Here is a 26,432-nt window from a genome sequence, read left to right on the forward strand (position 1 = left end):
ACCGAAAAATTCTCCAAATGGTGAAAGGAAAACACATGAACAGTGATTAATAGTTTGATAGATGTCATAGTTTGAGAACAGAAAACACATGAAACGGGAACATATGCCTAGTTTAGAATTCAATAAGTTACTCAAATTCCATTGAAAAATGTTTTTTACTATATCTTTCATTAGCTTTTAACATTTTTTGTTTCTTTTTCTTTGTATCTTAAGATCTGCATGTAACCATCAGACATATCAGATGTTATGTTACATAATCGTGAAAAAATATGAATTTTAAGGTTTTGTAGTTGTCAGGATGGCCGAGTGGTCTAAGGCGCCAGACTCAAGGTGAGAGAATTCAATAAGTTACTAAAATTCCATTGAAAAATGTTTTTTAATATATCTTTCATTAGCTTTTAACATTTTTTGTTTCTTTTTCTTTGTATCTTATTATCTACATGTTTCCATCAGACATATCAGACATTATGTTACAGAATCATGAAAAAATACGAATTTTATCCATTTATTAGTGTCAGGATGGCCGAGTGGTCTAAGGCGCCAGACTCAAGGTGAGAATCCTTCCTAGTTACAGGGTTTTCTGGTCTCCGATTGGAGGCGAGGGTTCAAATCCCTCTTCTGACACACCTTTTGCCTTAAAAAAAGAGTAGCTCTTTGTCAAAACCGAAAAATTCTCCAAATGGTGAAAGGAAAACACATGAACAGTGATTAATAGTTTGATAGATGTCATAGTTTGAGAACAGAAAACACATGAAACGGGAACATATGCCTAGTTTAGAATTCAATAAGTTACTCAAATTCCATTGAAAAATGTTTTTTTACTATATCTTTCATTAGCTTTTAATATTTTTTGTTTCTTTTTCTTTGTATCTCAAGATCTGCATGTAACCATCAGACATATCAGATGTTATGTTACATAATCGTGAAAAAATATGAATTTTAAGGTTTTGTAGGTGTCAGGATGGCCGAGTGGTTTAAGGCGCCAGACTCAAGGTGAGAATCCTTCCTAGTTACAGGGGTATTCTGGTCTCCGATTGGAGGCGAAGGTTCAAATCCCTCTTCTGACACACCTTTTGCCTTAAAAAAGAGTAGCTCTTTGTCAAAACCGAAAAATTCTCCAAATGGTGAAAGGAAAACACATGAACAGTGATTAATAGTTTGATAGATGTCATAGTTTGAGAACAGAAAACACATGAAACGGGAACATATGCCTAGTTTAGAATTCAATAAGTTACTCAAATTCCATTGAAAAATGTTTTTTAATATATCTTTCATTAGCTTTTAACATTTTTTGTTTCTTTTTCTTTGTATCTTATTATCTACATGTTTCCATCAGACATATCAGACATTATGTTACAGAATCATGAAAAAATACGAATTTTATCCATTTATTAGTGTCAGGATGGCCGAGTGGTCTAAGGCGCCAGACTCAAGGTGAGAATCCTTCCTAGTTACAGGGTTTTCTGGTCTCCGATTGGAGGCGAGGGTTCAAATCCCTCTTCTGACACACCTTTTGCCTTAAAAAAAGAGTAGCTCTTTGTCAAAACCGAAAAATTCTCCAAATGGTGAAAGGAAAACACATGAACAGTGATTAATAGTTTGATAGATGTCATAGTTTGAGAACAGAAAACACATGAAACGGGAACATATGCCTAGTTTAGAATTCAATAAGTTACTCAAATTCCATTGAAAAATGTTTTTTACTATATCTTTCATTAGCTTTTAACATTTTTTGTTTCTTTTTCTTTGTATCTTAAGATCTGCATGTAACCATCAGACATATCAGATGTTATGTTACATAATCGTGAAAAAATATGAATTTTAAGGTTTTGTAGGTGTCAGGATGGCCGAGTGGTCTAAGGCGCCAGACTCAAGGTGAGAATCCTTCCTAGTTACAGGGGTATTCTGGTCTCCGATTGGAGGCGAGGGTTCAAATCCCTCTTCTGACACACCTTTTGCCTTAAAAAAAGAGTAGCTCTTTGTCAAAACCGAAAAATTCTCCAAATGGTGGAAGGAAAACACATGAACAGTGATTAATAGTTTGATAGATGTCATAGTTTGAGAACAGAAAACACATGAAACGGGAATAATAGTTCAATACATATCAACATATGCCTAGTTTAGAATTCAATACGTTACTAAAATTCCATTGAAAAATGTTTTTTAATATATCTTTCATTAGCTTTTAACATTTTTTGTTTCTTTTTCTTTGTATCTTATTATCTACATGTTTCCATCAGACATATCAGACATTATGTTACAGAATCATGAAAAAATATGAATTTTAAGGATTTATAAGTGTCAGGATGGCCGAGTGGTCTAAGGCGCCAGACTCAAGGTGAGAATCCTTCCTAGTTACAGGGGTATTCTGGTCTCCGATTGGAGGCGAGGGTTTAAATCCCTCTTCTGACACAGCTTTTGCCTTAAAAAAGAGTAGCTCTTTGTCAAAACCGAAAAATTCTCCAAATGGTGAAAGGAAAACACATGAACAGTGATTAATAGTTTGATAGATGTCATAGTTTGAGAACAGAAAACACATGAAACGGGAACATATGCCTAGTTTAGAATTCAATAAGTTACTCAAATTCCATTGAAAAATGTTTTTTACTATATCTTTCATTAGCTTTTAACATTTTTTGTTTCTTTTTCTTTGTATCTTAAGATCTGCATGTAACCATCAGACATATCAGATGTTATGTTACATAATCGTGAAAAAATATGAATTTTAAGGTTTTGTAGTTGTCAGGATGGCCGAGTGGTCTAAGGCGCCAGACTCAAGGTGAGAATCCTTCCTAGTTACAGGGGTATTCTGGTCTCCGATTGGAGGCGAGGGTTCAAATCCCTCTTCTGACACACCTTTTGCCTTAAAAAAGAGTAGCTCTTTGTCAAAACCGAAAAATTCTCCAAATGGTGAAAGGAAAACACATGAACAGTGATTAATAGTTTGATAGATGTCATAGTTTGAGAACAGAAAACACATGAAACGGGAATAATAGTTCAATACATATCAACATATGCCTAGTTTAGAATTCAATAAGTTACTAAAATTCCATTGAAAAATGTTTTTTAATATATCTTTCATTAGCTTTTAACATTTTTTGTTTCTTTTTCTTTGTATCTTATTATCTACATGTTTCCATCAGACATATCAGACATTATGTTACAGAATCATGAAAAAATACGAATTTTATCCATTTATTAGTGTCAGGATGGCCGAGTGGTCTAAGGCGCCAGACTCAAGGTGAGAATCCTTCCTAGTTACAGGGTTTTCTGGTCTCCGATTGGAGGCGAGGGTTCAAATCCCTCTTCTGACACACCTTTTGCCTTAAAAAAAGAGTAGCTCTTTGTCAAAACCGAAAAATTCTCCAAATGGTGAAAGGAAAACACATGAACAGTGATTAATAGTTTGATAGATGTCATAGTTTGAGAACAGAAAACACATGAAACGGGAACATATGCCTAGTTTAGAATTCAATAAGTTACTCAAATTCCATTGAAAAATGTTTTTTTACTATATCTTTCATTAGCTTTTAATATTTTTTGTTTCTTTTTCTTTGTATCTCAAGATCTGCATGTAACCATCAGACATATCAGATGTTATGTTACATAATCGTGAAAAAATATGAATTTTAAGGTTTTGTAGGTGTCAGGATGGCCGAGTGGTTTAAGGCGCCAGACTCAAGGTGAGAATCCTTCCTAGTTACAGGGGTATTCTGGTCTCCGATTGGAGGCGAAGGTTCAAATCCCTCTTCTGACACACCTTTTGCCTTAAAAAAGAGTAGCTCTTTGTCAAAACCGAAAAATTCTCCAAATGGTGAAAGGAAAACACATGAACAGTGATTAATAGTTTGATAGATGTCATAGTTTGAGAACAGAAAACACATGAAACGGGAACATATGCCTAGTTTAGAATTCAATAAGTTACTCAAATTCCATTGAAAAATGTTTTTTAATATATCTTTCATTAGCTTTTAACATTTTTTGTTTCTTTTTCTTTGTATCTTATTATCTACATGTTTCCATCAGACATATCAGACATTATGTTACAGAATCATGAAAAAATACGAATTTTATCCATTTATTAGTGTCAGGATGGCCGAGTGGTTTAAGGCGCCAGACTCAAGGTGAGAATCCTTCCTAGTTACAGGGGTATTCTGGTCTCCGATTGGAGGCGAAGGTTCAAATCCCTCTTCTGACACACCTTTTGCCTTAAAAAAGAGTAGCTCTTTGTCAAAACCGAAAAATTCTCCAAATGGTGAAAGGAAAACACATGAACAGTGATTAATAGTTTGATAGATGTCATAGTTTGAGAACAGAAAACACATGAAACGGGAATAATAGTTCAATACATATCAACATATGCCTAGTTTAGAATTCAATAAGTTACTAAAATTCCATTGAAAAATGTTTTTTAATATATCTTTCATTAGCTTTTAACATTTTTTGTTTCTTTTTCTTTGTATCTTATTATCTACATGTTTCCATCAGACATATCAGACATTATGTTACAGAATCATGAAAAAATATGAATTTTATCCATTTATTAGTGTCAGGATGGCCGAGTGGTCTAAGGCGCCAGACTCAAGGTGAGAATCCTTCCTAGTTACAGGGGTATTCTGGTCTCCGATTGGAGGCGAGGGTTCAAATCCCTCTTCTGACACACCTTTTGCCTTAAAAAAAGAGTAGCTCTTTGTCAAAACCGAAAAATTCTCCAAATGGTGGAAGGAAAACACATGAACAGTGATTAATAGTTTGATAGATGTCATAGTTTGAGAACAGAAAACACATGAAACGGGAATAATAGTTCAATACATACCAACATATGCCTAGTTTAGAATTCAATACGTTACTAAAATTCCATTGAAAAATGTTTTTTAATATATCTTTCATTAGCTTTTAACATTTTTTGTTTCTTTTTCTTTGTATCTTATTATCTACATGTTTCCATCAGACATATCAGACATTATGTTACAGAATCATGAAAAAATATGAATTTTAAGGATTTATAAGTGTCAGGATGGCCGAGTGGTCTAAGGCGCCAGACTCAAGGTGAGAATCCTTCCTAGTTACAGGGGTATTCTGGTCTCCGATTGGAGGCGAGGGTTTAAATCCCTCTTCTGACACAGCTTTTGCCTTAAAAAAGAGTAGCTCTTTGTCAAAACCGAAAAATTCTCCAAATGGTGAAAGGAAAACACATGAACAGTGATTAATAGTTTGATAGATGTCATAGTTTGAGAACAGAAAACACATGAAACGGGAATAATAGTTCAATACATATCAACATATGCCTAGTTTAGAATTCAATAAGTTACTAAAATTCCATTGAAAAATGTTTTTTAATATATCTTTCATTAGCTTTTAACATTTTTTGTTTCTTTTTCTTTGTATCTTATTATCTACATGTTTCCATCAGACATATCAGACATTATGTTACAGAATCATGAAAAAATACGAATTTTATCCATTTATTAGTGTCAGGATGGCCGAGTGGTCTAAGGCGCCAGACTCAAGGTGAGAATCCTTCCTAGTTACAGGGTTTTCTGGTCTCCGATTGGAGGCGAGGGTTCAAATCCCTCTTCTGACACACCTTTTGCCTTAAAAAAAGAGTAGCTCTTTGTCAAAACCGAAAAATTCTCCAAATGGTGAAAGGAAAACACATGAACAGTGATTAATAGTTTGATAGATGTCATAGTTTGAGAACAGAAAACACATGAAACGGGAACATATGCCTAGTTTAGAATTCAATAAGTTACTCAAATTCCATTGAAAAATGTTTTTTACTATATCTTTCATTAGCTTTTAACATTTTTTGTTTCTTTTTCTTTGTATCTTAAGATCTGCATGTAACCATCAGACATATCAGATGTTATGTTACATAATCGTGAAAAAATATGAATTTTAAGGTTTTGTAGGTGTCAGGATGGCCGAGTGGTCTAAGGCGCCAGACTCAAGGTGAGAATCCTTCCTAGTTACAGGGGTATTCTGGTCTCCGATTGGAGGCGAGGGTTCAAATCCCTCTTCTGACACACCTTTTGCCTTAAAAAAAGAGTAGCTCTTTGTCAAAACCGAAAAATTCTCCAAATGGTGGAAGGAAAACACATGAACAGTGATTAATAGTTTGATAGATGTCATAGTTTGAGAACAGAAAACACATGAAACGGGAATAATAGTTCAATACATATCAACATATGCCTAGTTTAGAATTCAATACGTTACTAAAATTCCATTGAAAAATGTTTTTTAATATATCTTTCATTAGCTTTTAACATTTTTTGTTTCTTTTTCTTTGTATCTTATTATCTACATGTTTCCATCAGACATATCAGACATTATGTTACAGAATCATGAAAAAATATGAATTTTAAGGATTTATAAGTGTCAGGATGGCCGAGTGGTCTAAGGCGCCAGACTCAAGGTGAGAATCCTTCCTAGTTACAGGGGTATTCTGGTCTCCGATTGGAGGCGAGGGTTTAAATCCCTCTTCTGACACAGCTTTTGCCTTAAAAAAGAGTAGCTCTTTGTCAAAACCGAAAAATTCTCCAAATGGTGAAAGGAAAACACATGAACAGTGATTAATAGTTTGATAGATGTCATAGTTTGAGAACAGAAAACACATGAAACGGGAACATATGCCTAGTTTAGAATTCAATAAGTTACTCAAATTCCATTGAAAAATGTTTTTTACTATATCTTTCATTAGCTTTTAACATTTTTTGTTTCTTTTTCTTTGTATCTTAAGATCTGCATGTAACCATCAGACATATCAGATGTTATGTTACATAATCGTGAAAAAATATGAATTTTAAGGTTTTGTAGTTGTCAGGATGGCCGAGTGGTCTAAGGCGCCAGACTCAAGGTGAGAATCCTTCCTAGTTACAGGGGTATTCTGGTCTCCGATTGGAGGCGAGGGTTCAAATCCCTCTTCTGACACACCTTTTGCCTTAAAAAAGAGTAGCTCTTTGTCAAAACCGAAAAATTCTCCAAATGGTGAAAGGAAAACACATGAACAGTGATTAATAGTTTGATAGATGTCATAGTTTGAGAACAGAAAACACATGAAACGGGAATAATAGTTCAATACATATCAACATATGCCTAGTTTAGAATTCAATAAGTTACTAAAATTCCATTGAAAAATGTTTTTTAATATATCTTTCATTAGCTTTTAACATTTTTTGTTTCTTTTTCTTTGTATCTTATTATCTACATGTTTCCATCAGACATATCAGACATTATGTTACAGAATCATGAAAAAATACGAATTTTATCCATTTATTAGTGTCAGGATGGCCGAGTGGTCTAAGGCGCCAGACTCAAGGTGAGAATCCTTCCTAGTTACAGGGTTTTCTGGTCTCCGATTGGAGGCGAGGGTTCAAATCCCTCTTCTGACACACCTTTTGCCTTAAAAAAAGAGTAGCTCTTTGTCAAAACCGAAAAATTCTCCAAATGGTGAAAGGAAAACACATGAACAGTGATTAATAGTTTGATAGATGTCATAGTTTGAGAACAGAAAACACATGAAACGGGAACATATGCCTAGTTTAGAATTCAATAAGTTACTCAAATTCCATTGAAAAATGTTTTTTTACTATATCTTTCATTAGCTTTTAATATTTTTTGTTTCTTTTTCTTTGTATCTCAAGATCTGCATGTAACCATCAGACATATCAGATGTTATGTTACATAATCGTGAAAAAATATGAATTTTAAGGTTTTGTAGGTGTCAGGATGGCCGAGTGGTTTAAGGCGCCAGACTCAAGGTGAGAATCCTTCCTAGTTACAGGGGTATTCTGGTCTCCGATTGGAGGCGAAGGTTCAAATCCCTCTTCTGACACACCTTTTGCCTTAAAAAAGAGTAGCTCTTTGTCAAAACCGAAAAATTCTCCAAATGGTGAAAGGAAAACACATGAACAGTGATTAATAGTTTGATAGATGTCATAGTTTGAGAACAGAAAACACATGAAACGGGAACATATGCCTAGTTTAGAATTCAATAAGTTACTCAAATTCCATTGAAAAATGTTTTTTAATATATCTTTCATTAGCTTTTAACATTTTTTGTTTCTTTTTCTTTGTATCTTATTATCTACATGTTTCCATCAGACATATCAGACATTATGTTACAGAATCATGAAAAAATACGAATTTTATCCATTTATTAGTGTCAGGATGGCCGAGTGGTTTAAGGCGCCAGACTCAAGGTGAGAATCCTTCCTAGTTACAGGGGTATTCTGGTCTCCGATTGGAGGCGAAGGTTCAAATCCCTCTTCTGACACACCTTTTGCCTTAAAAAAGAGTAGCTCTTTGTCAAAACCGAAAAATTCTCCAAATGGTGAAAGGAAAACACATGAACAGTGATTAATAGTTTGATAGATGTCATAGTTTGAGAACAGAAAACACATGAAACGGGAATAATAGTTCAATACATATCAACATATGCCTAGTTTAGAATTCAATAAGTTACTAAAATTCCATTGAAAAATGTTTTTTAATATATCTTTCATTAGCTTTTAACATTTTTTGTTTCTTTTTCTTTGTATCTTATTATCTACATGTTTCCATCAGACATATCAGACATTATGTTACAGAATCATGAAAAAATATGAATTTTATCCATTTATTAGTGTCAGGATGGCCGAGTGGTCTAAGGCGCCAGACTCAAGGTGAGAATCCTTCCTAGTTACAGGGGTATTCTGGTCTCCGATTGGAGGCGAGGGTTCAAATCCCTCTTCTGACACACCTTTTGCCTTAAAAAAAGAGTAGCTCTTTGTCAAAACCGAAAAATTCTCCAAATGGTGGAAGGAAAACACATGAACAGTGATTAATAGTTTGATAGATGTCATAGTTTGAGAACAGAAAACACATGAAACGGGAATAATAGTTCAATACATACCAACATATGCCTAGTTTAGAATTCAATACGTTACTAAAATTCCATTGAAAAATGTTTTTTAATATATCTTTCATTAGCTTTTAACATTTTTTGTTTCTTTTTCTTTGTATCTTATTATCTACATGTTTCCATCAGACATATCAGACATTATGTTACAGAATCATGAAAAAATATGAATTTTAAGGATTTATAAGTGTCAGGATGGCCGAGTGGTCTAAGGCGCCAGACTCAAGGTGAGAATCCTTCCTAGTTACAGGGGTATTCTGGTCTCCGATTGGAGGCGAGGGTTTAAATCCCTCTTCTGACACAGCTTTTGCCTTAAAAAAGAGTAGCTCTTTGTCAAAACCGAAAAATTCTCCAAATGGTGAAAGGAAAACACATGAACAGTGATTAATAGTTTGATAGATGTCATAGTTTGAGAACAGAAAACACATGAAACGGGAACATATGCCTAGTTTAGAATTCAATAAGTTACTCAAATTCCATTGAAAAATGTTTTTTACTATATCTTTCATTAGCTTTTAACATTTTTTGTTTCTTTTTCTTTGTATCTTAAGATCTGCATGTAACCATCAGACATATCAGATGTTATGTTACATAATCGTGAAAAAATATGAATTTTAAGGTTTTGTAGTTGTCAGGATGGCCGAGTGGTCTAAGGCGCCAGACTCAAGGTGAGAATCCTTCCTAGTTACAGGGGTATTCTGGTCTCCGATTGGAGGCGAGGGTTCAAATCCCTCTTCTGACACACCTTTTGCCTTAAAAAAGAGTAGCTCTTTGTCAAAACCGAAAAATTCTCCAAATGGTGAAAGGAAAACACATGAACAGTGATTAATAGTTTGATAGATGTCATAGTTTGAGAACAGAAAACACATGAAACGGGAATAATAGTTCAATACATATCAACATATGCCTAGTTTAGAATTCAATAAGTTACTAAAATTCCATTGAAAAATGTTTTTTAATATATCTTTCATTAGCTTTTAACATTTTTTGTTTCTTTTTCTTTGTATCTTATTATCTACATGTTTCCATCAGACATATCAGACATTATGTTACAGAATCATGAAAAAATACGAATTTTATCCATTTATTAGTGTCAGGATGGCCGAGTGGTCTAAGGCGCCAGACTCAAGGTGAGAATCCTTCCTAGTTACAGGGGTATTCTGGTCTCCGATTGGAGGCGAGGGTTCAAATCCCTCTTCTGACACACCTTTTGCCTTAAAAAAAGAGTAGCTCTTTGTCAAAACCGAAAAATTCTCCAAATGGTGAAAGGAAAACACATGAACAGTGATTAATAGTTTGATAGATGTCATAGTTTGAGAACAGAAAACACATGAAACGGGAACATATGCCTAGTTTAGAATTCAATAAGTTACTCAAATTCCATTGAAAAATGTTTTTTACTATATCTTTCATTAGCTTTTAACATTTTTTGTTTCTTTTTCTTTGTATCTTAAGATCTGCATGTAACCATCAGACATATCAGATGTTATGTTACATAATCGTGAAAAAATATGAATTTTAAGGTTTTGTAGGTGTCAGGATGGCCGAGTGGTCTAAGGCGCCAGACTCAAGGTGAGAATCCTTCCTAGTTACAGGGGTATTCTGGTCTCCGATTGGAGGCGAGGGTTCAAATCCCTCTTCTGACACACCTTTTGCCTTAAAAAAAGAGTAGCTCTTTGTCAAAACCGAAAAATTCTCCAAATGGTGGAAGGAAAACACATGAACAGTGATTAATAGTTTGATAGATGTCATAGTTTGAGAACAGAAAACACATGAAACGGGAATAATAGTTCAATACATATCAACATATGCCTAGTTTAGAATTCAATACGTTACTAAAATTCCATTGAAAAATGTTTTTTAATATATCTTTCATTAGCTTTTAACATTTTTTGTTTCTTTTTCTTTGTATCTTATTATCTACATGTTTCCATCAGACATATCAGACATTATGTTACAGAATCATGAAAAAATATGAATTTTAAGGATTTATAAGTGTCAGGATGGCCGAGTGGTCTAAGGCGCCAGACTCAAGGTGAGAATCCTTCCTAGTTACAGGGGTATTCTGGTCTCCGATTGGAGGCGAGGGTTTAAATCCCTCTTCTGACACAGCTTTTGCCTTAAAAAAGAGTAGCTCTTTGTCAAAACCGAAAAATTCTCCAAATGGTGAAAGGAAAACACATGAACAGTGATTAATAGTTTGATAGATGTCATAGTTTGAGAACAGAAAACACATGAAACGGGAACATATGCCTAGTTTAGAATTCAATAAGTTACTCAAATTCCATTGAAAAATGTTTTTTACTATATCTTTCATTAGCTTTTAACATTTTTTGTTTCTTTTTCTTTGTATCTTAAGATCTGCATGTAACCATCAGACATATCAGATGTTATGTTACATAATCGTGAAAAAATATGAATTTTAAAGTTTTGTAGTTGTCAGGATGGCCGAGTGGTCTAAGGCGCCAGACTCAAGGTGAGAATCCTTCCTAGTTACAGGGGTATTCTGGTCTCCGATTGGAGGCGAGGGTTCAAATCCCTCTTCTGACACACCTTTTGCCTTAAAAAAGAGTAGCTCTTTGTCAAAACCGAAAAATTCTCCAAATGGTGAAAGGAAAACACATGAACAGTGATTAATAGTTTGATAGATGTCATAGTTTGAGAACAGAAAACACATGAAACGGGAATAATAGTTCAATACATATCAACATATGCCTAGTTTAGAATTCAATAAGTTACTAAAATTCCATTGAAAAATGTTTTTTAATATATCTTTCATTAGCTTTTAACATTTTTTGTTTCTTTTTCTTTGTATCTTATTATCTACATGTTTCCATCAGACATATCAGACATTATGTTACAGAATCATGAAAAAATACGAATTTTATCCATTTATTAGTGTCAGGATGGCCGAGTGGTCTAAGGCGCCAGACTCAAGGTGAGAATCCTTCCTAGTTACAGGGGTATTCTGGTCTCCGATTGGAGGCGAGGGTTCAAATCCCTCTTCTGACACACCTTTTGCCTTAAAAAAAGAGTAGCTCTTTGTCAAAACCGAAAAATTCTCCAAATGGTGAAAGGAAAACACATGAACAGTGATTAATAGTTTGATAGATGTCATAGTTTGAGAACAGAAAACACATGAAACGGGAACATATGCCTAGTTTAGAATTCAATAAGTTACTCAAATTCCATTGAAAAATGTTTTTTACTATATCTTTCATTAGCTTTTAACATTTTTTGTTTCTTTTTCTTTGTATCTTAAGATCTGCATGTAACCATCAGACATATCAGATGTTATGTTACATAATCGTGAAAAAATATGAATTTTAAGGTTTTGTAGGTGTCAGGATGGCCGAGTGGTCTAAGGCGCCAGACTCAAGGTGAGAATCCTTCCTAGTTACAGGGGTATTCTGGTCTCCGATTGGAGGCGAGGGTTCAAATCCCTCTTCTGACACACCTTTTGCCTTAAAAAAAGAGTAGCTCTTTGTCAAAACCGAAAAATTCTCCAAATGGTGGAAGGAAAACACATGAACAGTGATTAATAGTTTGATAGATGTCATAGTTTGAGAACAGAAAACACATGAAACGGGAATAATAGTTCAATACATATCAACATATGCCTAGTTTAGAATTCAATACGTTACTAAAATTCCATTGAAAAATGTTTTTTAATATATCTTTCATTAGCTTTTAACATTTTTTGTTTCTTTTTCTTTGTATCTTATTATCTACATGTTTCCATCAGACATATCAGACATTATGTTACAGAATCATGAAAAAATATGAATTTTAAGGATTTATAAGTGTCAGGATGGCCGAGTGGTCTAAGGCGCCAGACTCAAGGTGAGAATCCTTCCTAGTTACAGGGGTATTCTGGTCTCCGATTGGAGGCGAGGGTTTAAATCCCTCTTCTGACACAGCTTTTGCCTTAAAAAAGAGTAGCTCTTTGTCAAAACCGAAAAATTCTCCAAATGGTGAAAGGAAAACACATGAACAGTGATTAATAGTTTGATAGATGTCATAGTTTGAGAACAGAAAACACATGAAACGGGAACATATGCCTAGTTTAGAATTCAATAAGTTACTCAAATTCCATTGAAAAATGTTTTTTACTATATCTTTCATTAGCTTTTAACATTTTTTGTTTCTTTTTCTTTGTATCTTAAGATCTGCATGTAACCATCAGACATATCAGATGTTATGTTACATAATCGTGAAAAAATATGAATTTTAAGGTTTTGTAGTTGTCAGGATGGCCGAGTGGTCTAAGGCGCCAGACTCAAGGTGAGAATCCTTCCTAGTTACAGGGGTATTCTGGTCTCCGATTGGAGGCGAGGGTTCAAATCCCTCTTCTGACACACCTTTTGCCTTAAAAAAGAGTAGCTCTTTGTCAAAACCGAAAAATTCTCCAAATGGTGAAAGGAAAACACATGAACAGTGATTAATAGTTTGATAGATGTCATAGTTTGAGAACAGAAAACACATGAAACGGGAATAATAGTTCAATACATATCAACATATGCCTAGTTTAGAATTCAATAAGTTACTAAAATTCCATTGAAATTTTTTTTTTAATATATCTTTCATTAGCTTTTAACATTTTTTGTTTCTTTTTCTTTGTATCTTATTATCTACATGTTTCCATCAGACATATCAGACATTATGTTACAGAATCATGAAAAAATACGAATTTTATCCATTTATTAGTGTCAGGATGGCCGAGTGGTCTAAGGCGCCAGACTCAAGGTGAGAATCCTTCCTAGTTACAGGGGTATTCTGGTCTCCGATTGGAGGCGAGGGTTCAAATCCCTCTTCTGACACACCTTTTGCCTTAAAAAAAGAGTAGCTCTTTGTCAAAACCGAAAAATTCTCCAAATGGTGAAAGGAAAACACATGAACAGTGATTAATAGTTTGATAGATGTCATAGTTTGAGAACAGAAAACACATGAAACGGGAACATATGCCTAGTTTAGAATTCAATAAGTTACTCAAATTCCATTGAAAAATGTTTTTTACTATATCTTTCATTAGCTTTTAACATTTTTTGTTTCTTTTTCTTTGTATCTTAAGATCTGCATGTAACCATCAGACATATCAGATGTTATGTTACATAATCGGGAAAAAATATGAATTTTAAGGTTTTGTAGGTGTCAGGATGGCCGAGTGGTCTAAGGCGCCAGACTCAAGGTGAGAATCCTTCCTAGTTACAGGGGTATTCTGGTCTCCGATTGGAGGCGAGGGTTCAAATCCCTCTTCTGACACACCTTTTGCCTTAAAAAAAGAGTAGCTCTTTGTCAAAACCGAAAAATTCTCCAAATGGTGGAAGGAAAACACATGAACAGTGATTAATAGTTTGATAGATGTCATAGTTTGAGAACAGAAAACACATGAAACGGGAATAATAGTTCAATACATACCAACATATGCCTAGTTTAGAATTCAATACGTTACTAAAATTCCATTGAAAAATGTTTTTTAATATATCTTTCATTAGCTTTTAACATTTTTTGTTTCTTTTTCTTTGTATCTTATTATCTACATGTTTCCATCAGACATATCAGACATTATGTTACAGAATCGTGAAAAAATATGAATTTTAAGGATTTATAAGTGTCAGGATGGCCGAGTGGTCTAAGGCGCCAGACTCAAGGTGAGAATCCTTCCTAGTTACAGGGGTATTCTGGTCTCCGATTGGAGGCGAGGGTTTAAATCCCTCTTCTGACACAGCTTTTGCCTTAAAAAAGAGTAGCTCTTTGTCAAAACCGAAAAATTCTCCAAATGGTGAACGGAAAACACATGAACAGTGATTAATAGTTTGATAGATGTCATAGTTTGAGAACAGAAAACACATGAAACGGGAACATATGCCTAGTTTAGAATTCAATAAGTTACTCAAATTCCATTGAAAAATGTTTTTTACTATATCTTTCATTAGCTTTTAACATTTTTTGTTTCTTTTTCTTTGTATCTTAAGATCTGCATGTAACCATCAGACATATCAGATGTTATGTTACATAATCGTGAAAAAAATATGAATTTTAAGGTTTTGTAGTTGTCAGGATGGCCGAGTGGTCTAAGGCGCCAGACTCAAGGTGAGAATCCTTCCTAGTTACAGGGGTATTCTGGTCTCCGATTGGAGGCGAGGGTTCAAATCCCTCTTCTGACACACCTTTTGCCTTAAAAAAGAGTAGCTCTTTGTCAAAACCGAAAAATTCTCCAAATGGTGAAAGGAAAACACATGAACAGTGATTAATAGTTTGATAGATGTCATAGTTTGAGAACAGAAAACACATGAAACGGGAATAATAGTTCAATACATATCAACATATGCCTAGTTTAGAATTCAATAAGTTACTAAAATTCCATTGAAAAATGTTTTTTAATATATCTTTCATTAGCTTTTAACATTTTTTGTTTCTTTTTCTTTGTATCTTATTATCTACATGTTTCCATCAGACATATCAGACATTATGTTACAGAATCATGAAAAAATACGAATTTTATCCATTTATTAGTGTCAGGATGGCCGAGTGGTCTAAGGCGCCAGACTCAAGGTGAGAATCCTTCCTAGTTACAGGGGTATTCTGGTCTCCGATTGGAGGCGAGGGTTCAAATCCCTCTTCTGACACACCTTTTGCCTTAAAAAAAGAGTAGCTCTTTGTCAAAACCGAAAAATTCTCCAAATGGTGAAAGGAAAACACATGAACAGTGATTAATAGTTTGATAGATGTCATAGTTTGAGAACAGAAAACACATGAAACGGGAACATATGCCTAGTTTAGAATTCAATAAGTTACTCAAATTCCATTGAAAAATGTTTTTTACTATATCTTTCATTAGCTTTTAACATTTTTTGTTTCTTTTTCTTTGTATCTTAAGATCTGCATGTAACCATCAGACATATCAGATGTTATGTTACATAATCGTGAAAAAATATGAATTTTAAGGTTTTGTAGGTGTCAGGATGGCCGAGTGGTCTAAGGCGCCAGACTCAAGGTGAGAATCCTTCCTAGTTACAGGGGTATTCTGGTCTCCGATTGGAGGCGAGGGTTCAAATCCCTCTTCTGACACACCTTTTGCCTTAAAAAAAGAGTAGCTCTTTGTCAAAACCGAAAAATTCTCCAAATGGTGGAAGGAAAACACATGAACAGTGATTAATAGTTTGATAGATGTCATAGTTTGAGAACAGAAAACACATGAAACGGGAATAATAGTTCAATACATACCAACATATGCCTAGTTTAGAATTCAATACGTTACTAAAATTCCATTGAAAAATGTTTTTTAATATATCTTTCATTAGCTTTTAACATTTTTTGTTTCTTTTTCTTTGTATCTTATTATCTACATGTTTCCATCAGACATATCAGACATTATGTTACAGAATCATGAAAAAATATGAATTTTAAGGATTTATAAGTGTCAGGATGGCCGAGTGGTCTAAGGCGCCAGACTCAAGGTGAGAATCCTTCCTAGTTACAGGGGTATTCTGGTCTCCGATTGGAGGCGAGGGTTTAAATCCCTCTTCTGACACAGCTTTTGCCTTAAAAAAGAGTAGCTCTTTGTCAAAACCGAAAAATTCTCCAAATGGTGAACGGAAAACACATGAACAGTGATTAATAGTTTGATAGATGTCATAGTTTGAGAACAGAAAACACATGAAACGGGAACATATGCCTAGTTTAGAATTCAATAAGTTACTCAAATTCCATTGAAAAATGTTTTTTACTATATCTTTCATTAGCTTTTAACATTTTTTGTTTCTTTTTCTTTGTATCTTAAGATCTGCATGTAACCATCAGACATATCAGATGTTATGTTACATAATCGTGAAAAAATATGAATTTTAAGGTTTTGTAGTTGTCAGGATGGCCGAGTGGTCTAAGGCGCCAGACTCAAGGTGAGAATCCTTCCTAGTTACAGGGGTATTCTGTTCTCCGATTGGAGGCGAGGGTTCAAATCCCTCTTCTGACACACCTTTTGCCTTAAAAAAGAGTAGCTCTTTGTCAAAACCGAAAAATTCTCCAAATGGTGAAAGGAAAACACATGAACAGTGATTAATAGTTTGATAGATGTCATAGTTTGAGAACAGAAAACACATGAAACGGGAACATATGCCTAGTTTAGAATTCAATAAGTTACTCAAATTCCATTGAAAAATGTTTTTTACTATATCTTTCATTAGCTTTTAACATTTTTTGTTTCTTTTTCTTTGTATCTTAAGATCTGCATGTAACCATCAGACATATCAGATGTTATGTTACATAATCGTGAAAAAATATGAATTTTAAGGTTTTGTAGTTGTCAGGATGGCCGAGTGGTCTAAGGTGAGAATCTTTCCTAGTTACAGGTGTATTCTGGTCTCTGATTGGAGGCGAGGGTTCAAATCCCTCTTCTGACACAGCGTTTGCCTTAAAAAAGAGTAGCTCTTTGTCAAAACCCGAAAAATTCTCCAAATGGTGGAACGAAAACACATGAACAATGATTAATAGTTTGATAGATGTCATAGTTTGAGAACAGAAAACACATGAAACGGGAACATATGCCTAGTTTAGAATTCAATAAGTTACTCAAATTCCATTGAAAAATGTTTTTTACTATATCTTTCATTAGCTTTTAATATTTTTGTTTCTTTTTCTTTGTATCTTAAGATCTGCATGTAACCATCAGACATATCAGATGTTATGTTACATAATCGTGAAAAAATATGAATTTTAAAGTTTTGTAGTTGTCAGGATGGCCGAGTGGTCTAAGGCGCCAGACTCAAGGTGAGAATTCTTCCTAGTTACAGGGGTATTCTGGTCTCTGATTGGAGGCAAGGGTTCAAATCCTTCTTCTGACACAGTTTTTGACTTAAAAAAGAGTAGCTCTTTGTCAGAACCGAAAAATTCTCCAAATGGTGAAAGGAAAACACATGAACAGTGATTAATAGTTTGATAGATGTCATAGTTTGAGAACAGAAAACACATGAAACGGGAACATATGCCTAGTTTAGAATTCAATAAGTTACTCAAATTCCATTGAAAAATGTTTTTTACTATATCTTTCATTAGCTTTTAACATTTTTTGTTTCTTTTTCTTTGTATCTTAAGATCTGCATGTAACCATCAGACATATCAGATGTTATGTTACATAATCGTGAAAAAATATGAATTTTAAGGTTTTGTAGTTGTCAGGATGGCCGAGTGGTCTAAGGCGCCAGACGCAAGGTGAGAATCCTTCCTAGTTACAGGGGTATTCTGGTCTCCGATTGGAGGCGAGGGTTCAAATCCCTCTTCTGACACACCTTTTGCCTTAAAAAAAGAGTAGCTCTTTGTCAAAACCGAAAAATTCTCCAAATGGTGAAAGGAAAACACATGAACAGTGATTAATAGTTTGATAGATGTCATAGTTTGAGAACAGAAAACACATGAAACGGGAACATATGCCTAGTTTAGAATTCAATAAGTTACTCAAATTCCATTGAAAAATGTTTTTTACTATATCTTTCATTAGCTTTTAACATTTTTTGTTTATTTTTCTTTGTATCTTAAGATCTGCATGTAACCATCAGACATATCAGATGTTATGTCACATAATCGTGAAAAAATATGAATTTTAAGGTTTTGTAGTTGTCAGGATGGCCGAGTGGTCTAAGGCGCCAGACTCAAGGTGAGAATCCTTCCTAGTTACAGGGGTATTCTGGTCTCCGATTGGAGGCGAGGGTTCAAATCCCTCTTCTGACACACCTTTTGCCTTAAAAAAGAGTAGCTCTTTGTCAAAACCGAAAAATTCTCCAAATGGTGAAAGGAAAACAGATGAACAGTGATTAATAGTTTGATAGATGTCATAGTTTGAGAACAGAAAACACATGAAACGGGAACATATGCCTAGTTTAGAATTCAATAAGTTACTCAAATTCCATTGAAAAATGTTTTTTTACTATATCTTTCATTAGCTTTTAATATTTTTGTTTCTTTTTCTTTGTATCTTAAGATCTGCATGTAACCATCAGACATATCAGATGTTATGTTACATAATCGTGAAAAAATATGAATTTTAAGGTTTTGTAGGTGTCAGGATGGCCGAGTGGTTTAAGGCGCCAGACTCAAGGTGAGAATCCTTCCTAGTTACAGGGGTATTCTGGTCTCCTATTGGAGGCGAGGGTTCAAATCCCTCTTCTGACACACCTTTTGCCTTAAAAAAGAGTAGCTCTTTGTCAAAACCGAAAAATTCTCCAAATGGTGAAAGGAAAACACATGAACAGTGATTAATAGTTTGATAGATGTCATAGTTTGAGAACAGAAAACACATGAAACGGGAATAATAGTTCAATACATATCAACATATGCCTAGTTTAGAATTCAATAAGTTACTAAAATTCCATTGAAAAATGTTTTTTACTATATCTTTCATTAGCTTTTAACATTTTTTGTTTATTTTTCTTTGTATCTTATTATCTACATGTTTCCATCAGACATATCAGATGTTATGTTACATAATCGTGAAAAAATATGAATTTTAAAGTTTTGTAGTTGTCAGGATGGCCGAGTGGTCTAAGGCGCCAGACTCAAGGTGAGAATCCTTCCTAGTTACAGGGGTATTCTGGTCTCCGATTGGAGGCGAGGGTTCAAATCCCTCTTCTGACACAGCTTTTGACTTAAAAAAGAGTCGCTCTTTGTCAGAACCGAAAAATTCTCCAAATGGTGAAAGGAAAACACATGAACAGTGATTAATAGTTTGAGGTGAGAATCCTTCCTAGTTACAGGGGTATTCTGGTCTCCGATTGGAGGCGAGGGTTCAAATCCCTCTTCTGACACACCTTTTGCCTTAAAAAAAGAGTAGCTCTTTGTCAAAACTGAAAAATTCTCCAAATGGTGAAAGGAAAACACATGAACAGTGATTAATAGTTTGATAGATGTCATAGTTTGAGAACAGAAAACACATGAAACGGGAACATATGCCTAGTTTAGAATTCAATAAGTTACTCAAATTCCATTGAAAAATGTTTTTTACTATATCTTTCATTAGCTTTTAACATTTTTTGTTTATTTTTCTTTGTATCTTAAGATCTGCATGTAACCATCAGACATATCAGATGTTATGTTACATAATCGTGAAAAAATATGAATTTTAAGGTTTTGTACTTGTCAGGATGGCCGAGTGGTCTAAGGCGCCAGACTCAAGGTGAGAATCCTTCCTAGTTACAGGGGTATTCTGGTCTCCTATTGGAGGCGAGGGTTCAAATCCCTCTTCTGACACAGTTTTTGACTTAAAAAAGAGTAGCTCTTTGTCAGAACCGAAAAATTCTCCAAATGGTGAAAGGAAAACACATGAACAGTGATTAATAGTTTGATAGATGTCATAGTTTGAGAACAGAAAACACATGAAACGGGAATAATAGTTCAATACATGTCAACATATGCCTAGTTTAGAATTCAATAAGTTACTAAAATTCCATTGAAAAATGTTTTTTAATATATCTTTCATTAGCTTTTAACATTTTTTGTTTCTTTTTCTTTGTATCTTATTATCTACATGTTTCCATCAGACATATCAGACATTATGTTACAGAATCATGAAAAAATACGAATTTAATCCATTTATTAGTGTCAGGATGGCCGAGTGGTCTAAGGCGCCAGACTCAAGGTGAGAATCCTTCCTAGTTACAGGGGTATTCTGGTCTCCGATTGGAGGCGAGGGTTCAAATCCCTCTTCTGACACACCTTTTGCCTTAAAAAAAGAGTAGCTCTTTGTCAAAACCGAAAAATTCTCCAAATGGTGAAAGGAAAACACATGAACAGTGATTAATAGTTTGATAGATGTCATAGTTTGAGAACAGAAAACACATGAAACGGGAACATATGCCTAGTTTAGAATTCAATAAGTTACTCAAATTCCATTGAAAAATGTTTTTTTACTATATCTTTCATTAGCTTTTAATATTTTTGTTTCTTTTTATTTGTATCTTAAGATCTGCATGTAACCATCAGACATATCAGATGTTATGTTACATAATCGTGAAAAAATATGAATTTTAAGGTTTTGTAGGTGTCAGGATGGCCGAGTGGTTTAAGGCGCCAGACTCAAGGTGAGAATCCTTCCTAGTTACAGGGGTATTCTGGTCTCCTATTGGAGGCGAGGGTTCAAATCCCTCTTCTGACACAGTTTTTGACTTAAAAAAGAGTAGCTCTTTGTCAGAACCGAAAAATTCTCCAAATGGTGAAAGGAAAACACATGAACAGTGATTAATAGTTTGATAGATGTCACAGTTTGAGAACAGAAAACACATGAAACGGGAATAATAGTTCAATTCATATCAACATATGCCTAGTTTAGAATTCAATAAGTTACTAAAATTCCATTGAAAAATGTTTTTTACTATATCTTTCATTAGCTTTTAACATTTTTTGTTTATTTTTCTTTGTATCTTATTATCTACATGTTTCCATCAGACATAACAGACATTATGTTACAGAATCATGAAAAAATACGAATTTTATCCGTTTATTAGTGTCAGGATGGCCGAGTGGTCTAAGGCGCCAGACTCAAGGTGAGAATCCTTCCTAGTTACAGGGGTATTCTGGTCTCCGATTGGAGGCGAGGGTTCAAATCCCTCTTCTGACACAGCTTTTGCCTTAAAAAAGAGTAGCTCTTTGTCAAAACCGAAAAATTCTCCAAATGGTGAAAGGAAAACACATGAACAGTGATTAATAGTTTGATAGATGTCATAGTTTGAGAACAGAAAACACATCAAACGGGAACATATGCCTAGTTTAGAATTCAATAAGTTACTCAAATTCCATTGAAAAATGTTTTTTACTATATCTTTCATTAGCTTTTAATATTTTTTGTTTCTTTTTCTTTGTATCTTAAGATCTGCATGTAACCATCAGACATATCAGACGTTATGTTACATAATCGTGAAAAAATATGAATTTTAAGGTTTTGTAGGTGTCAGGATGGCTGAGTGGTTTAAGGCGCCAGACTCAAGGTGAGAATCCTTCCTAGTTACAGGGGTATTCTGGTCTCCGATTGGAGGCGAGGGTTCAAATCCCTCTTCTGACACACCTTTTGCCTTAAAAAAAGAGTAGCTCTTTGTCAGAACCGAAAAATTCTCCAAATGGTGAAAGGAAAACACATGAACAGTGATTAATAGTTTGATAGATGTCATAGTTTGAGAACAGAAAACACATGAAACGGGAATAATAGTTCAATACATACCAACATATGCCTAGTTTAGAATTCAATAAATTACTAAAATTCCATTGAAAAATGTTTTTTAATATATCTTTCATTAGCTTTTAACATTTTTTGTTTCTTTTTCTTTGTATCTTATTATCTACATGTTTCCATCAGACATAACAGACATTATGTTACAGAATCATGAAAAAATATGAATTTTATACATTTATTAGTGTCAGGATGGCCGAGTGGTCTAAGGCGCCAGACTCAAGGTGAGAATCCTTCCTAGTTACAGGGGTATTCTGGTCTCCGATTGGAGGCGAGGGTTCAAATCCCTCTTCTGACAGACCTTTTGCCTTAAAAAAAGAGTAGCTCTTTGTCAAAACCGAAAAATTCTCCAAATGGTGAAAGGAAAACACATGAACAGTGATTAATAGTTTGATAGATGTCATAGTTTGAGAACAGAAAACACATGAAACGGGAACATATGCCTAGTTTAGAATTCAATAAGTTACTCAAATTCCATTGAAAAATGTTTTTTACTATATCTTTCATTAGCTTTTAACATTTTTTGTTTCTTTTTCTTTGTATCTTAAGATCTGCATGTAACCATCAGACATATCAGATGTTATGTTACATAATCGTGAAAAAATATGAATTTTAAGGTTTTGTAGTTGTCAGGATGGCCGAGTGGTCTAAGGCGCCAGACTCAAGGTGAGAATCCTTCCTAGTTACAGGGGTATTCTGGTCTCCGATTGGAGGCGAGGGTTCAAATCCCTCTTCTGACACACCTTTTGCCTTAAAAAAAGAGTAGCTCTTTGTCAAAACCGAAAAATTATCCAAATGGTGAAAGGAAAACACATGAACAGTGATTAATAGTTTGATAGATGTCATAGTTTGAGAACAGAAAACACATGAAACGGGAACATATGCCTAGTTTAGAATTCAATAAGTTACTCAAATTCCATTGAAAAATGTTTTTTACTATATCTTTCATTAGCTTTTAACATTTTTTGTTTCTTTTTCTTTGTATCTTAAGATCTGCATGTAACCATCAGACATATCAGATGTTATGTTACATAATCGTGAAAAAATATGAATTTTAAGGTTTTGTAGTTGTCAGGATGGCCGAGTGGTCTAAGGCGCCAGACTCAAGGTGAGAATCCTTCCTAGTTACAGGGGTATTCTGGTCTCCGATTGGAGGCGAGGGTTCAAATCCCTCTTCTGACACACCTTTTGCCTTAAAAAAAGAGTAGCTCTTTGTCAAAACCGAAAAATTCTCCAAATGGTGAAAGGAAAACACATGAACAGTGATTAATAGTTTGATAGATGTCATAGTTTGAGAACAGAAAACACATGAAACGGGAACATATGCCTAGTTTAGAATTCAATAAGTTACTCAAATTCCATTGAAAAATGTTTTTTACTATATCTTTCATTAGCTTTTAACATTTTTTGTTTCTTTTTCTTTGTATCTTAAGATCTGCATGTAACCATCAGACATATCAGATGTTATGTTACATAATCATGAAAAAATATGAATTTTAAGGTTTTGTAGTTGTCAGGATGGCCGAGTGGTCTAAGGCGCCAGACTCAAGGTGAGAGAATTCAATAAGTTACTAAAATTCCATTGAAAAATGTTTTTTAATATATCTTTCATTAGCTTTTAACATTTTTTGTTTCTTTTTCTTTGTATCTTATTATCTACATGTTTCCATCAGACATATCAGACATTATGTTACAGAATCATGAAAAAATACGAATTTTATCCATTTATTAGTGTCAGGATGGCCGAGTGGTCTAAGGCGCCAGACTCAAGGTGAGAATCCTTCCTAGTTACAGGGTTTTCTGGTCTCCGATTGGAGGCGAGGGTTCAAATCCCTCTTCTGACACACCTTTTGCCTTAAAAAAAGAGTAGCTCTTTGTCAAAACCGAAAAATTCTCCAAATGGTGAAAGGAAAACACATGAACAGTGATTAATAGTTTGATAGATGTCATAGTTTGAGAACAGAAAACACATGAAACGGGAACATATGCCTAGTTTAGAATTCAATAAGTTACTCAAATTCCATTGAAAAATGTTTTTTTACTATATCTTTCATTAGCTTTTAATATTTTTTGTTTCTTTTTCTTTGTATCTCAAGATCTGCATGTAACCATCAGACATATCAGATGTTATGTTACATAATCGTGAAAAAATATGAATTTTAAGGTTTTCTAGGTGTCAGGATGGCCGAGTGGTTTAAGGCGCCAGACTCAAGGTGAGAATCCTTCCTAGTTACAGGGGTATTCTGGTCTCCGATTGGAGGCGAAGGTTCAAATCCCTCTTCTGACACACCTTTTGCCTTAAAAAAGAGTAGCTCTTTGTCAAAACCGAAAAATTCTCCAAATGGTGAAAGGAAAACACATGAACAGTGATTAATAGTTTGATAGATGTCATAGTTTGAGAACAGAAAACACATGAAACGGGAACATATGCCTAGTTTAGAATTCAATAAGTTACTCAAATTCCATTGAAAAATGTTTTTTAATATATCTTTCATTAGCTTTTAACATTTTTTGTTTCTTTTTCTTTGTATCTTATTATCTACATGTTTCCATCAGACATATCAGACATTATGTTACAGAATCATGAAAAAATATGAATTTTATCCATTTATTAGTGTCAGGATGGCCGAGTGGTCTAAGGCGCCAGACTCAAGGTGAGAATCCTTCCTAGTTACAGGGGTATTCTGGTCTCCGATTGGAGGCGAGGGTTCAAATCCCTCTTCTGACACACCTTTTGCCTTAAAAAAGAGTAGCTCTTTGTCAAAACCGAAAAATTCTCCAAATGGTGAAAGGAAAACACATGAACAGTGATTAATAGTTTGATAGATGTCATAGTTTGAGAACAGAAAACACATGAAACGGGAATAATAGTTCAATACATATCAACATATGCCTAGTTTAGAATTCAATAAGTTACTAAAATTCCATTGAAAAATGTTTTTTACTATATCTTTCATTAGCTTTTAACATTTTTTGTTTCTTTTTCTTTGTATCTTATTATCTACATGTTTCCATCAGACATATCAGACATTATGTTACAGAATCATGAAAAAATACGAATTTTATCCATTTATTAGTGTCAGGATGGCCGAGTGGTCTAAGGCGCCAGACTCAAGGTGAGAATCCTTCCTAGTTACAGGGGTATTCTGGTCTCCGATTGGAGGCGAGGGTTCAAATCCCTAATCTGACACACCTTTTGCCTTAAAAAAAGAGTAGCTCTTTGTCAAAACCGAAAAATTCTCCAAATGGTGAAAGGAAAACACATGAACAGTGATTAATAGTTTGATAGATGTCATAGTTTGAGAACAGAAAACACATGAAACGGGAACATATGCCTAGTTTAGAATTCAATAAGTTACTCAAATTCCATTGAAAAATGTTTTTTACTATATCTTTCATTAGCTTTTAACATTTTTTGTTTCTTTTTCTTTGTATCTTAAGATCTGCATGTAACCATCAGACATATCAGATGTTATGTTACATAATCGTGAAAAAATATGAATTTTAAGGTTTTGTAGTTGTCAGGATGGCCGAGTGGTCTAAGGCGCCAGACTCAAGGTGAGAATCCTTCCTAGTTACAGGGGTATTCTGGTCTCCGATTGGAGGCGAGGGTTCAAATCCCTCTTCTGACACACCTTTTGCCTTAAAAAAGAGTAGCTCTTTGTCAAAACCGAAAAATTCTCCAAATGGTGAAAGGAAAACACATGAACAGTGATTAATAGTTTGATAGATGTCATAGTTTGAGAACAGAAAACACATGAAACGGGAACATATGCCTAGTTTAGAATTCAATAAGTTACTCAAATTCCATTGAAAAATGTTTTTTACTATATCTTTCATTAGCTTTTAACATTTTTTGTTTCTTTTTCTTTGTATCTTAAGATCTGCATGTAACCATCAGACATATCAGATGTTATGTTACATAATCGTGAAAAAATATGAATTTTAAGGTTTTGTAGGTGTCAGGATGGCCGAGTGGTCTAAGGCGCCAGACTCAAGGTGAGAATCCTTCCTAGTTACAGGGGTATTCTGGTCTCCGATTGGAGGCGAGGGTTCAAATCCCTCTTCTGACACACCTTTTGCCTTAAAAAAAGAGTAGCTGTTTGTCAAAACCGAAAAATTCTCCAAATGGTGGAAGGAAAACACATGAACAGTGATTAATAGTTTGATAGATGTCATAGTTTGAGAACAGAAAACACATGAAACGGGAATAATAGTTCAATACATATCAACATATGCCTAGTTTAGAATTCAATAAGTTACTAAAATTCCATTGAAAAATGTTTTTTAATATATCTTTCATTAGCTTTTAACATTTTT

General features: G+C 34.2%; 38 non-coding genes across 38 annotated transcripts; all 38 read left to right on the plus strand.

The window, feature by feature from the left end:
- Window positions 1-513: 513 nt before the first annotated feature.
- On the plus strand, window positions 514-624 carry trnal-caa (transfer RNA leucine (anticodon CAA)). Its single transcript has 2 exons — window positions 514-551; window positions 579-624. It is a non-coding gene; the product is annotated as a tRNA-Leu (tRNA).
- Window positions 625-1,396: 772 nt separating this feature from the next.
- trnal-caa (transfer RNA leucine (anticodon CAA)) lies at window positions 1,397-1,507 on the plus strand. The gene is made up of 2 exons: window positions 1,397-1,434; window positions 1,462-1,507. It is a non-coding gene; the product is annotated as a tRNA-Leu (tRNA).
- A 330-nt stretch (window positions 1,508-1,837) lies between these two features.
- trnal-caa (transfer RNA leucine (anticodon CAA)) lies at window positions 1,838-1,949 on the plus strand. Its single transcript has 2 exons — window positions 1,838-1,875; window positions 1,904-1,949. It is a non-coding gene; the product is annotated as a tRNA-Leu (tRNA).
- Window positions 1,950-2,741: 792 nt separating this feature from the next.
- On the plus strand, window positions 2,742-2,853 carry trnal-caa (transfer RNA leucine (anticodon CAA)). Its single transcript has 2 exons — window positions 2,742-2,779; window positions 2,808-2,853. It is a non-coding gene; the product is annotated as a tRNA-Leu (tRNA).
- Window positions 2,854-3,203: 350 nt separating this feature from the next.
- trnal-caa (transfer RNA leucine (anticodon CAA)) lies at window positions 3,204-3,314 on the plus strand. The gene is made up of 2 exons: window positions 3,204-3,241; window positions 3,269-3,314. It is a non-coding gene; the product is annotated as a tRNA-Leu (tRNA).
- A 1,234-nt stretch (window positions 3,315-4,548) lies between these two features.
- On the plus strand, window positions 4,549-4,660 carry trnal-caa (transfer RNA leucine (anticodon CAA)). The gene is made up of 2 exons: window positions 4,549-4,586; window positions 4,615-4,660. It is a non-coding gene; the product is annotated as a tRNA-Leu (tRNA).
- An 813-nt stretch (window positions 4,661-5,473) lies between these two features.
- trnal-caa (transfer RNA leucine (anticodon CAA)) lies at window positions 5,474-5,584 on the plus strand. Its single transcript has 2 exons — window positions 5,474-5,511; window positions 5,539-5,584. It is a non-coding gene; the product is annotated as a tRNA-Leu (tRNA).
- A 330-nt stretch (window positions 5,585-5,914) lies between these two features.
- trnal-caa (transfer RNA leucine (anticodon CAA)) lies at window positions 5,915-6,026 on the plus strand. Its single transcript has 2 exons — window positions 5,915-5,952; window positions 5,981-6,026. It is a non-coding gene; the product is annotated as a tRNA-Leu (tRNA).
- Window positions 6,027-6,818: 792 nt separating this feature from the next.
- Window positions 6,819-6,930, plus strand: trnal-caa (transfer RNA leucine (anticodon CAA)). Its single transcript has 2 exons — window positions 6,819-6,856; window positions 6,885-6,930. It is a non-coding gene; the product is annotated as a tRNA-Leu (tRNA).
- Window positions 6,931-7,280: 350 nt separating this feature from the next.
- Window positions 7,281-7,391, plus strand: trnal-caa (transfer RNA leucine (anticodon CAA)). The gene is made up of 2 exons: window positions 7,281-7,318; window positions 7,346-7,391. It is a non-coding gene; the product is annotated as a tRNA-Leu (tRNA).
- Window positions 7,392-8,625: 1,234 nt separating this feature from the next.
- On the plus strand, window positions 8,626-8,737 carry trnal-caa (transfer RNA leucine (anticodon CAA)). The gene is made up of 2 exons: window positions 8,626-8,663; window positions 8,692-8,737. It is a non-coding gene; the product is annotated as a tRNA-Leu (tRNA).
- A 792-nt stretch (window positions 8,738-9,529) lies between these two features.
- On the plus strand, window positions 9,530-9,641 carry trnal-caa (transfer RNA leucine (anticodon CAA)). The gene is made up of 2 exons: window positions 9,530-9,567; window positions 9,596-9,641. It is a non-coding gene; the product is annotated as a tRNA-Leu (tRNA).
- A 350-nt stretch (window positions 9,642-9,991) lies between these two features.
- trnal-caa (transfer RNA leucine (anticodon CAA)) lies at window positions 9,992-10,103 on the plus strand. The gene is made up of 2 exons: window positions 9,992-10,029; window positions 10,058-10,103. It is a non-coding gene; the product is annotated as a tRNA-Leu (tRNA).
- A 330-nt stretch (window positions 10,104-10,433) lies between these two features.
- On the plus strand, window positions 10,434-10,545 carry trnal-caa (transfer RNA leucine (anticodon CAA)). The gene is made up of 2 exons: window positions 10,434-10,471; window positions 10,500-10,545. It is a non-coding gene; the product is annotated as a tRNA-Leu (tRNA).
- A 792-nt stretch (window positions 10,546-11,337) lies between these two features.
- trnal-caa (transfer RNA leucine (anticodon CAA)) lies at window positions 11,338-11,449 on the plus strand. Its single transcript has 2 exons — window positions 11,338-11,375; window positions 11,404-11,449. It is a non-coding gene; the product is annotated as a tRNA-Leu (tRNA).
- Window positions 11,450-11,799: 350 nt separating this feature from the next.
- On the plus strand, window positions 11,800-11,911 carry trnal-caa (transfer RNA leucine (anticodon CAA)). The gene is made up of 2 exons: window positions 11,800-11,837; window positions 11,866-11,911. It is a non-coding gene; the product is annotated as a tRNA-Leu (tRNA).
- Window positions 11,912-12,241: 330 nt separating this feature from the next.
- trnal-caa (transfer RNA leucine (anticodon CAA)) lies at window positions 12,242-12,353 on the plus strand. Its single transcript has 2 exons — window positions 12,242-12,279; window positions 12,308-12,353. It is a non-coding gene; the product is annotated as a tRNA-Leu (tRNA).
- A 792-nt stretch (window positions 12,354-13,145) lies between these two features.
- On the plus strand, window positions 13,146-13,257 carry trnal-caa (transfer RNA leucine (anticodon CAA)). Its single transcript has 2 exons — window positions 13,146-13,183; window positions 13,212-13,257. It is a non-coding gene; the product is annotated as a tRNA-Leu (tRNA).
- Window positions 13,258-13,607: 350 nt separating this feature from the next.
- trnal-caa (transfer RNA leucine (anticodon CAA)) lies at window positions 13,608-13,719 on the plus strand. The gene is made up of 2 exons: window positions 13,608-13,645; window positions 13,674-13,719. It is a non-coding gene; the product is annotated as a tRNA-Leu (tRNA).
- Window positions 13,720-14,049: 330 nt separating this feature from the next.
- Window positions 14,050-14,161, plus strand: trnal-caa (transfer RNA leucine (anticodon CAA)). The gene is made up of 2 exons: window positions 14,050-14,087; window positions 14,116-14,161. It is a non-coding gene; the product is annotated as a tRNA-Leu (tRNA).
- Window positions 14,162-14,954: 793 nt separating this feature from the next.
- trnal-caa (transfer RNA leucine (anticodon CAA)) lies at window positions 14,955-15,066 on the plus strand. Its single transcript has 2 exons — window positions 14,955-14,992; window positions 15,021-15,066. It is a non-coding gene; the product is annotated as a tRNA-Leu (tRNA).
- A 350-nt stretch (window positions 15,067-15,416) lies between these two features.
- Window positions 15,417-15,528, plus strand: trnal-caa (transfer RNA leucine (anticodon CAA)). Its single transcript has 2 exons — window positions 15,417-15,454; window positions 15,483-15,528. It is a non-coding gene; the product is annotated as a tRNA-Leu (tRNA).
- Window positions 15,529-15,858: 330 nt separating this feature from the next.
- trnal-caa (transfer RNA leucine (anticodon CAA)) lies at window positions 15,859-15,970 on the plus strand. Its single transcript has 2 exons — window positions 15,859-15,896; window positions 15,925-15,970. It is a non-coding gene; the product is annotated as a tRNA-Leu (tRNA).
- Window positions 15,971-18,513: 2,543 nt separating this feature from the next.
- On the plus strand, window positions 18,514-18,625 carry trnal-caa (transfer RNA leucine (anticodon CAA)). Its single transcript has 2 exons — window positions 18,514-18,551; window positions 18,580-18,625. It is a non-coding gene; the product is annotated as a tRNA-Leu (tRNA).
- A 329-nt stretch (window positions 18,626-18,954) lies between these two features.
- trnal-caa (transfer RNA leucine (anticodon CAA)) lies at window positions 18,955-19,066 on the plus strand. The gene is made up of 2 exons: window positions 18,955-18,992; window positions 19,021-19,066. It is a non-coding gene; the product is annotated as a tRNA-Leu (tRNA).
- A 350-nt stretch (window positions 19,067-19,416) lies between these two features.
- trnal-caa (transfer RNA leucine (anticodon CAA)) lies at window positions 19,417-19,528 on the plus strand. Its single transcript has 2 exons — window positions 19,417-19,454; window positions 19,483-19,528. It is a non-coding gene; the product is annotated as a tRNA-Leu (tRNA).
- A 500-nt stretch (window positions 19,529-20,028) lies between these two features.
- Window positions 20,029-20,140, plus strand: trnal-caa (transfer RNA leucine (anticodon CAA)). The gene is made up of 2 exons: window positions 20,029-20,066; window positions 20,095-20,140. It is a non-coding gene; the product is annotated as a tRNA-Leu (tRNA).
- A 350-nt stretch (window positions 20,141-20,490) lies between these two features.
- Window positions 20,491-20,602, plus strand: trnal-caa (transfer RNA leucine (anticodon CAA)). The gene is made up of 2 exons: window positions 20,491-20,528; window positions 20,557-20,602. It is a non-coding gene; the product is annotated as a tRNA-Leu (tRNA).
- Window positions 20,603-20,932: 330 nt separating this feature from the next.
- trnal-caa (transfer RNA leucine (anticodon CAA)) lies at window positions 20,933-21,044 on the plus strand. The gene is made up of 2 exons: window positions 20,933-20,970; window positions 20,999-21,044. It is a non-coding gene; the product is annotated as a tRNA-Leu (tRNA).
- Window positions 21,045-21,394: 350 nt separating this feature from the next.
- Window positions 21,395-21,506, plus strand: trnal-caa (transfer RNA leucine (anticodon CAA)). Its single transcript has 2 exons — window positions 21,395-21,432; window positions 21,461-21,506. It is a non-coding gene; the product is annotated as a tRNA-Leu (tRNA).
- Window positions 21,507-21,835: 329 nt separating this feature from the next.
- Window positions 21,836-21,947, plus strand: trnal-caa (transfer RNA leucine (anticodon CAA)). Its single transcript has 2 exons — window positions 21,836-21,873; window positions 21,902-21,947. It is a non-coding gene; the product is annotated as a tRNA-Leu (tRNA).
- A 351-nt stretch (window positions 21,948-22,298) lies between these two features.
- Window positions 22,299-22,410, plus strand: trnal-caa (transfer RNA leucine (anticodon CAA)). The gene is made up of 2 exons: window positions 22,299-22,336; window positions 22,365-22,410. It is a non-coding gene; the product is annotated as a tRNA-Leu (tRNA).
- A 330-nt stretch (window positions 22,411-22,740) lies between these two features.
- trnal-caa (transfer RNA leucine (anticodon CAA)) lies at window positions 22,741-22,852 on the plus strand. The gene is made up of 2 exons: window positions 22,741-22,778; window positions 22,807-22,852. It is a non-coding gene; the product is annotated as a tRNA-Leu (tRNA).
- A 330-nt stretch (window positions 22,853-23,182) lies between these two features.
- On the plus strand, window positions 23,183-23,294 carry trnal-caa (transfer RNA leucine (anticodon CAA)). The gene is made up of 2 exons: window positions 23,183-23,220; window positions 23,249-23,294. It is a non-coding gene; the product is annotated as a tRNA-Leu (tRNA).
- A 551-nt stretch (window positions 23,295-23,845) lies between these two features.
- Window positions 23,846-23,956, plus strand: trnal-caa (transfer RNA leucine (anticodon CAA)). The gene is made up of 2 exons: window positions 23,846-23,883; window positions 23,911-23,956. It is a non-coding gene; the product is annotated as a tRNA-Leu (tRNA).
- Window positions 23,957-24,728: 772 nt separating this feature from the next.
- trnal-caa (transfer RNA leucine (anticodon CAA)) lies at window positions 24,729-24,840 on the plus strand. The gene is made up of 2 exons: window positions 24,729-24,766; window positions 24,795-24,840. It is a non-coding gene; the product is annotated as a tRNA-Leu (tRNA).
- Window positions 24,841-25,632: 792 nt separating this feature from the next.
- trnal-caa (transfer RNA leucine (anticodon CAA)) lies at window positions 25,633-25,744 on the plus strand. The gene is made up of 2 exons: window positions 25,633-25,670; window positions 25,699-25,744. It is a non-coding gene; the product is annotated as a tRNA-Leu (tRNA).
- A 329-nt stretch (window positions 25,745-26,073) lies between these two features.
- trnal-caa (transfer RNA leucine (anticodon CAA)) lies at window positions 26,074-26,185 on the plus strand. The gene is made up of 2 exons: window positions 26,074-26,111; window positions 26,140-26,185. It is a non-coding gene; the product is annotated as a tRNA-Leu (tRNA).
- The last annotated feature ends 247 nt before the right edge of the window (window positions 26,186-26,432 follow it).

Source organism: Oncorhynchus mykiss, chromosome 11 (assembly GCF_057628025.1).
Source record: "Oncorhynchus mykiss isolate SJ-2025 chromosome 11, ASM5762802v1, whole genome shotgun sequence".
Taxonomy (NCBI): Eukaryota; Metazoa; Chordata; class Actinopteri; order Salmoniformes; family Salmonidae; genus Oncorhynchus; species Oncorhynchus mykiss.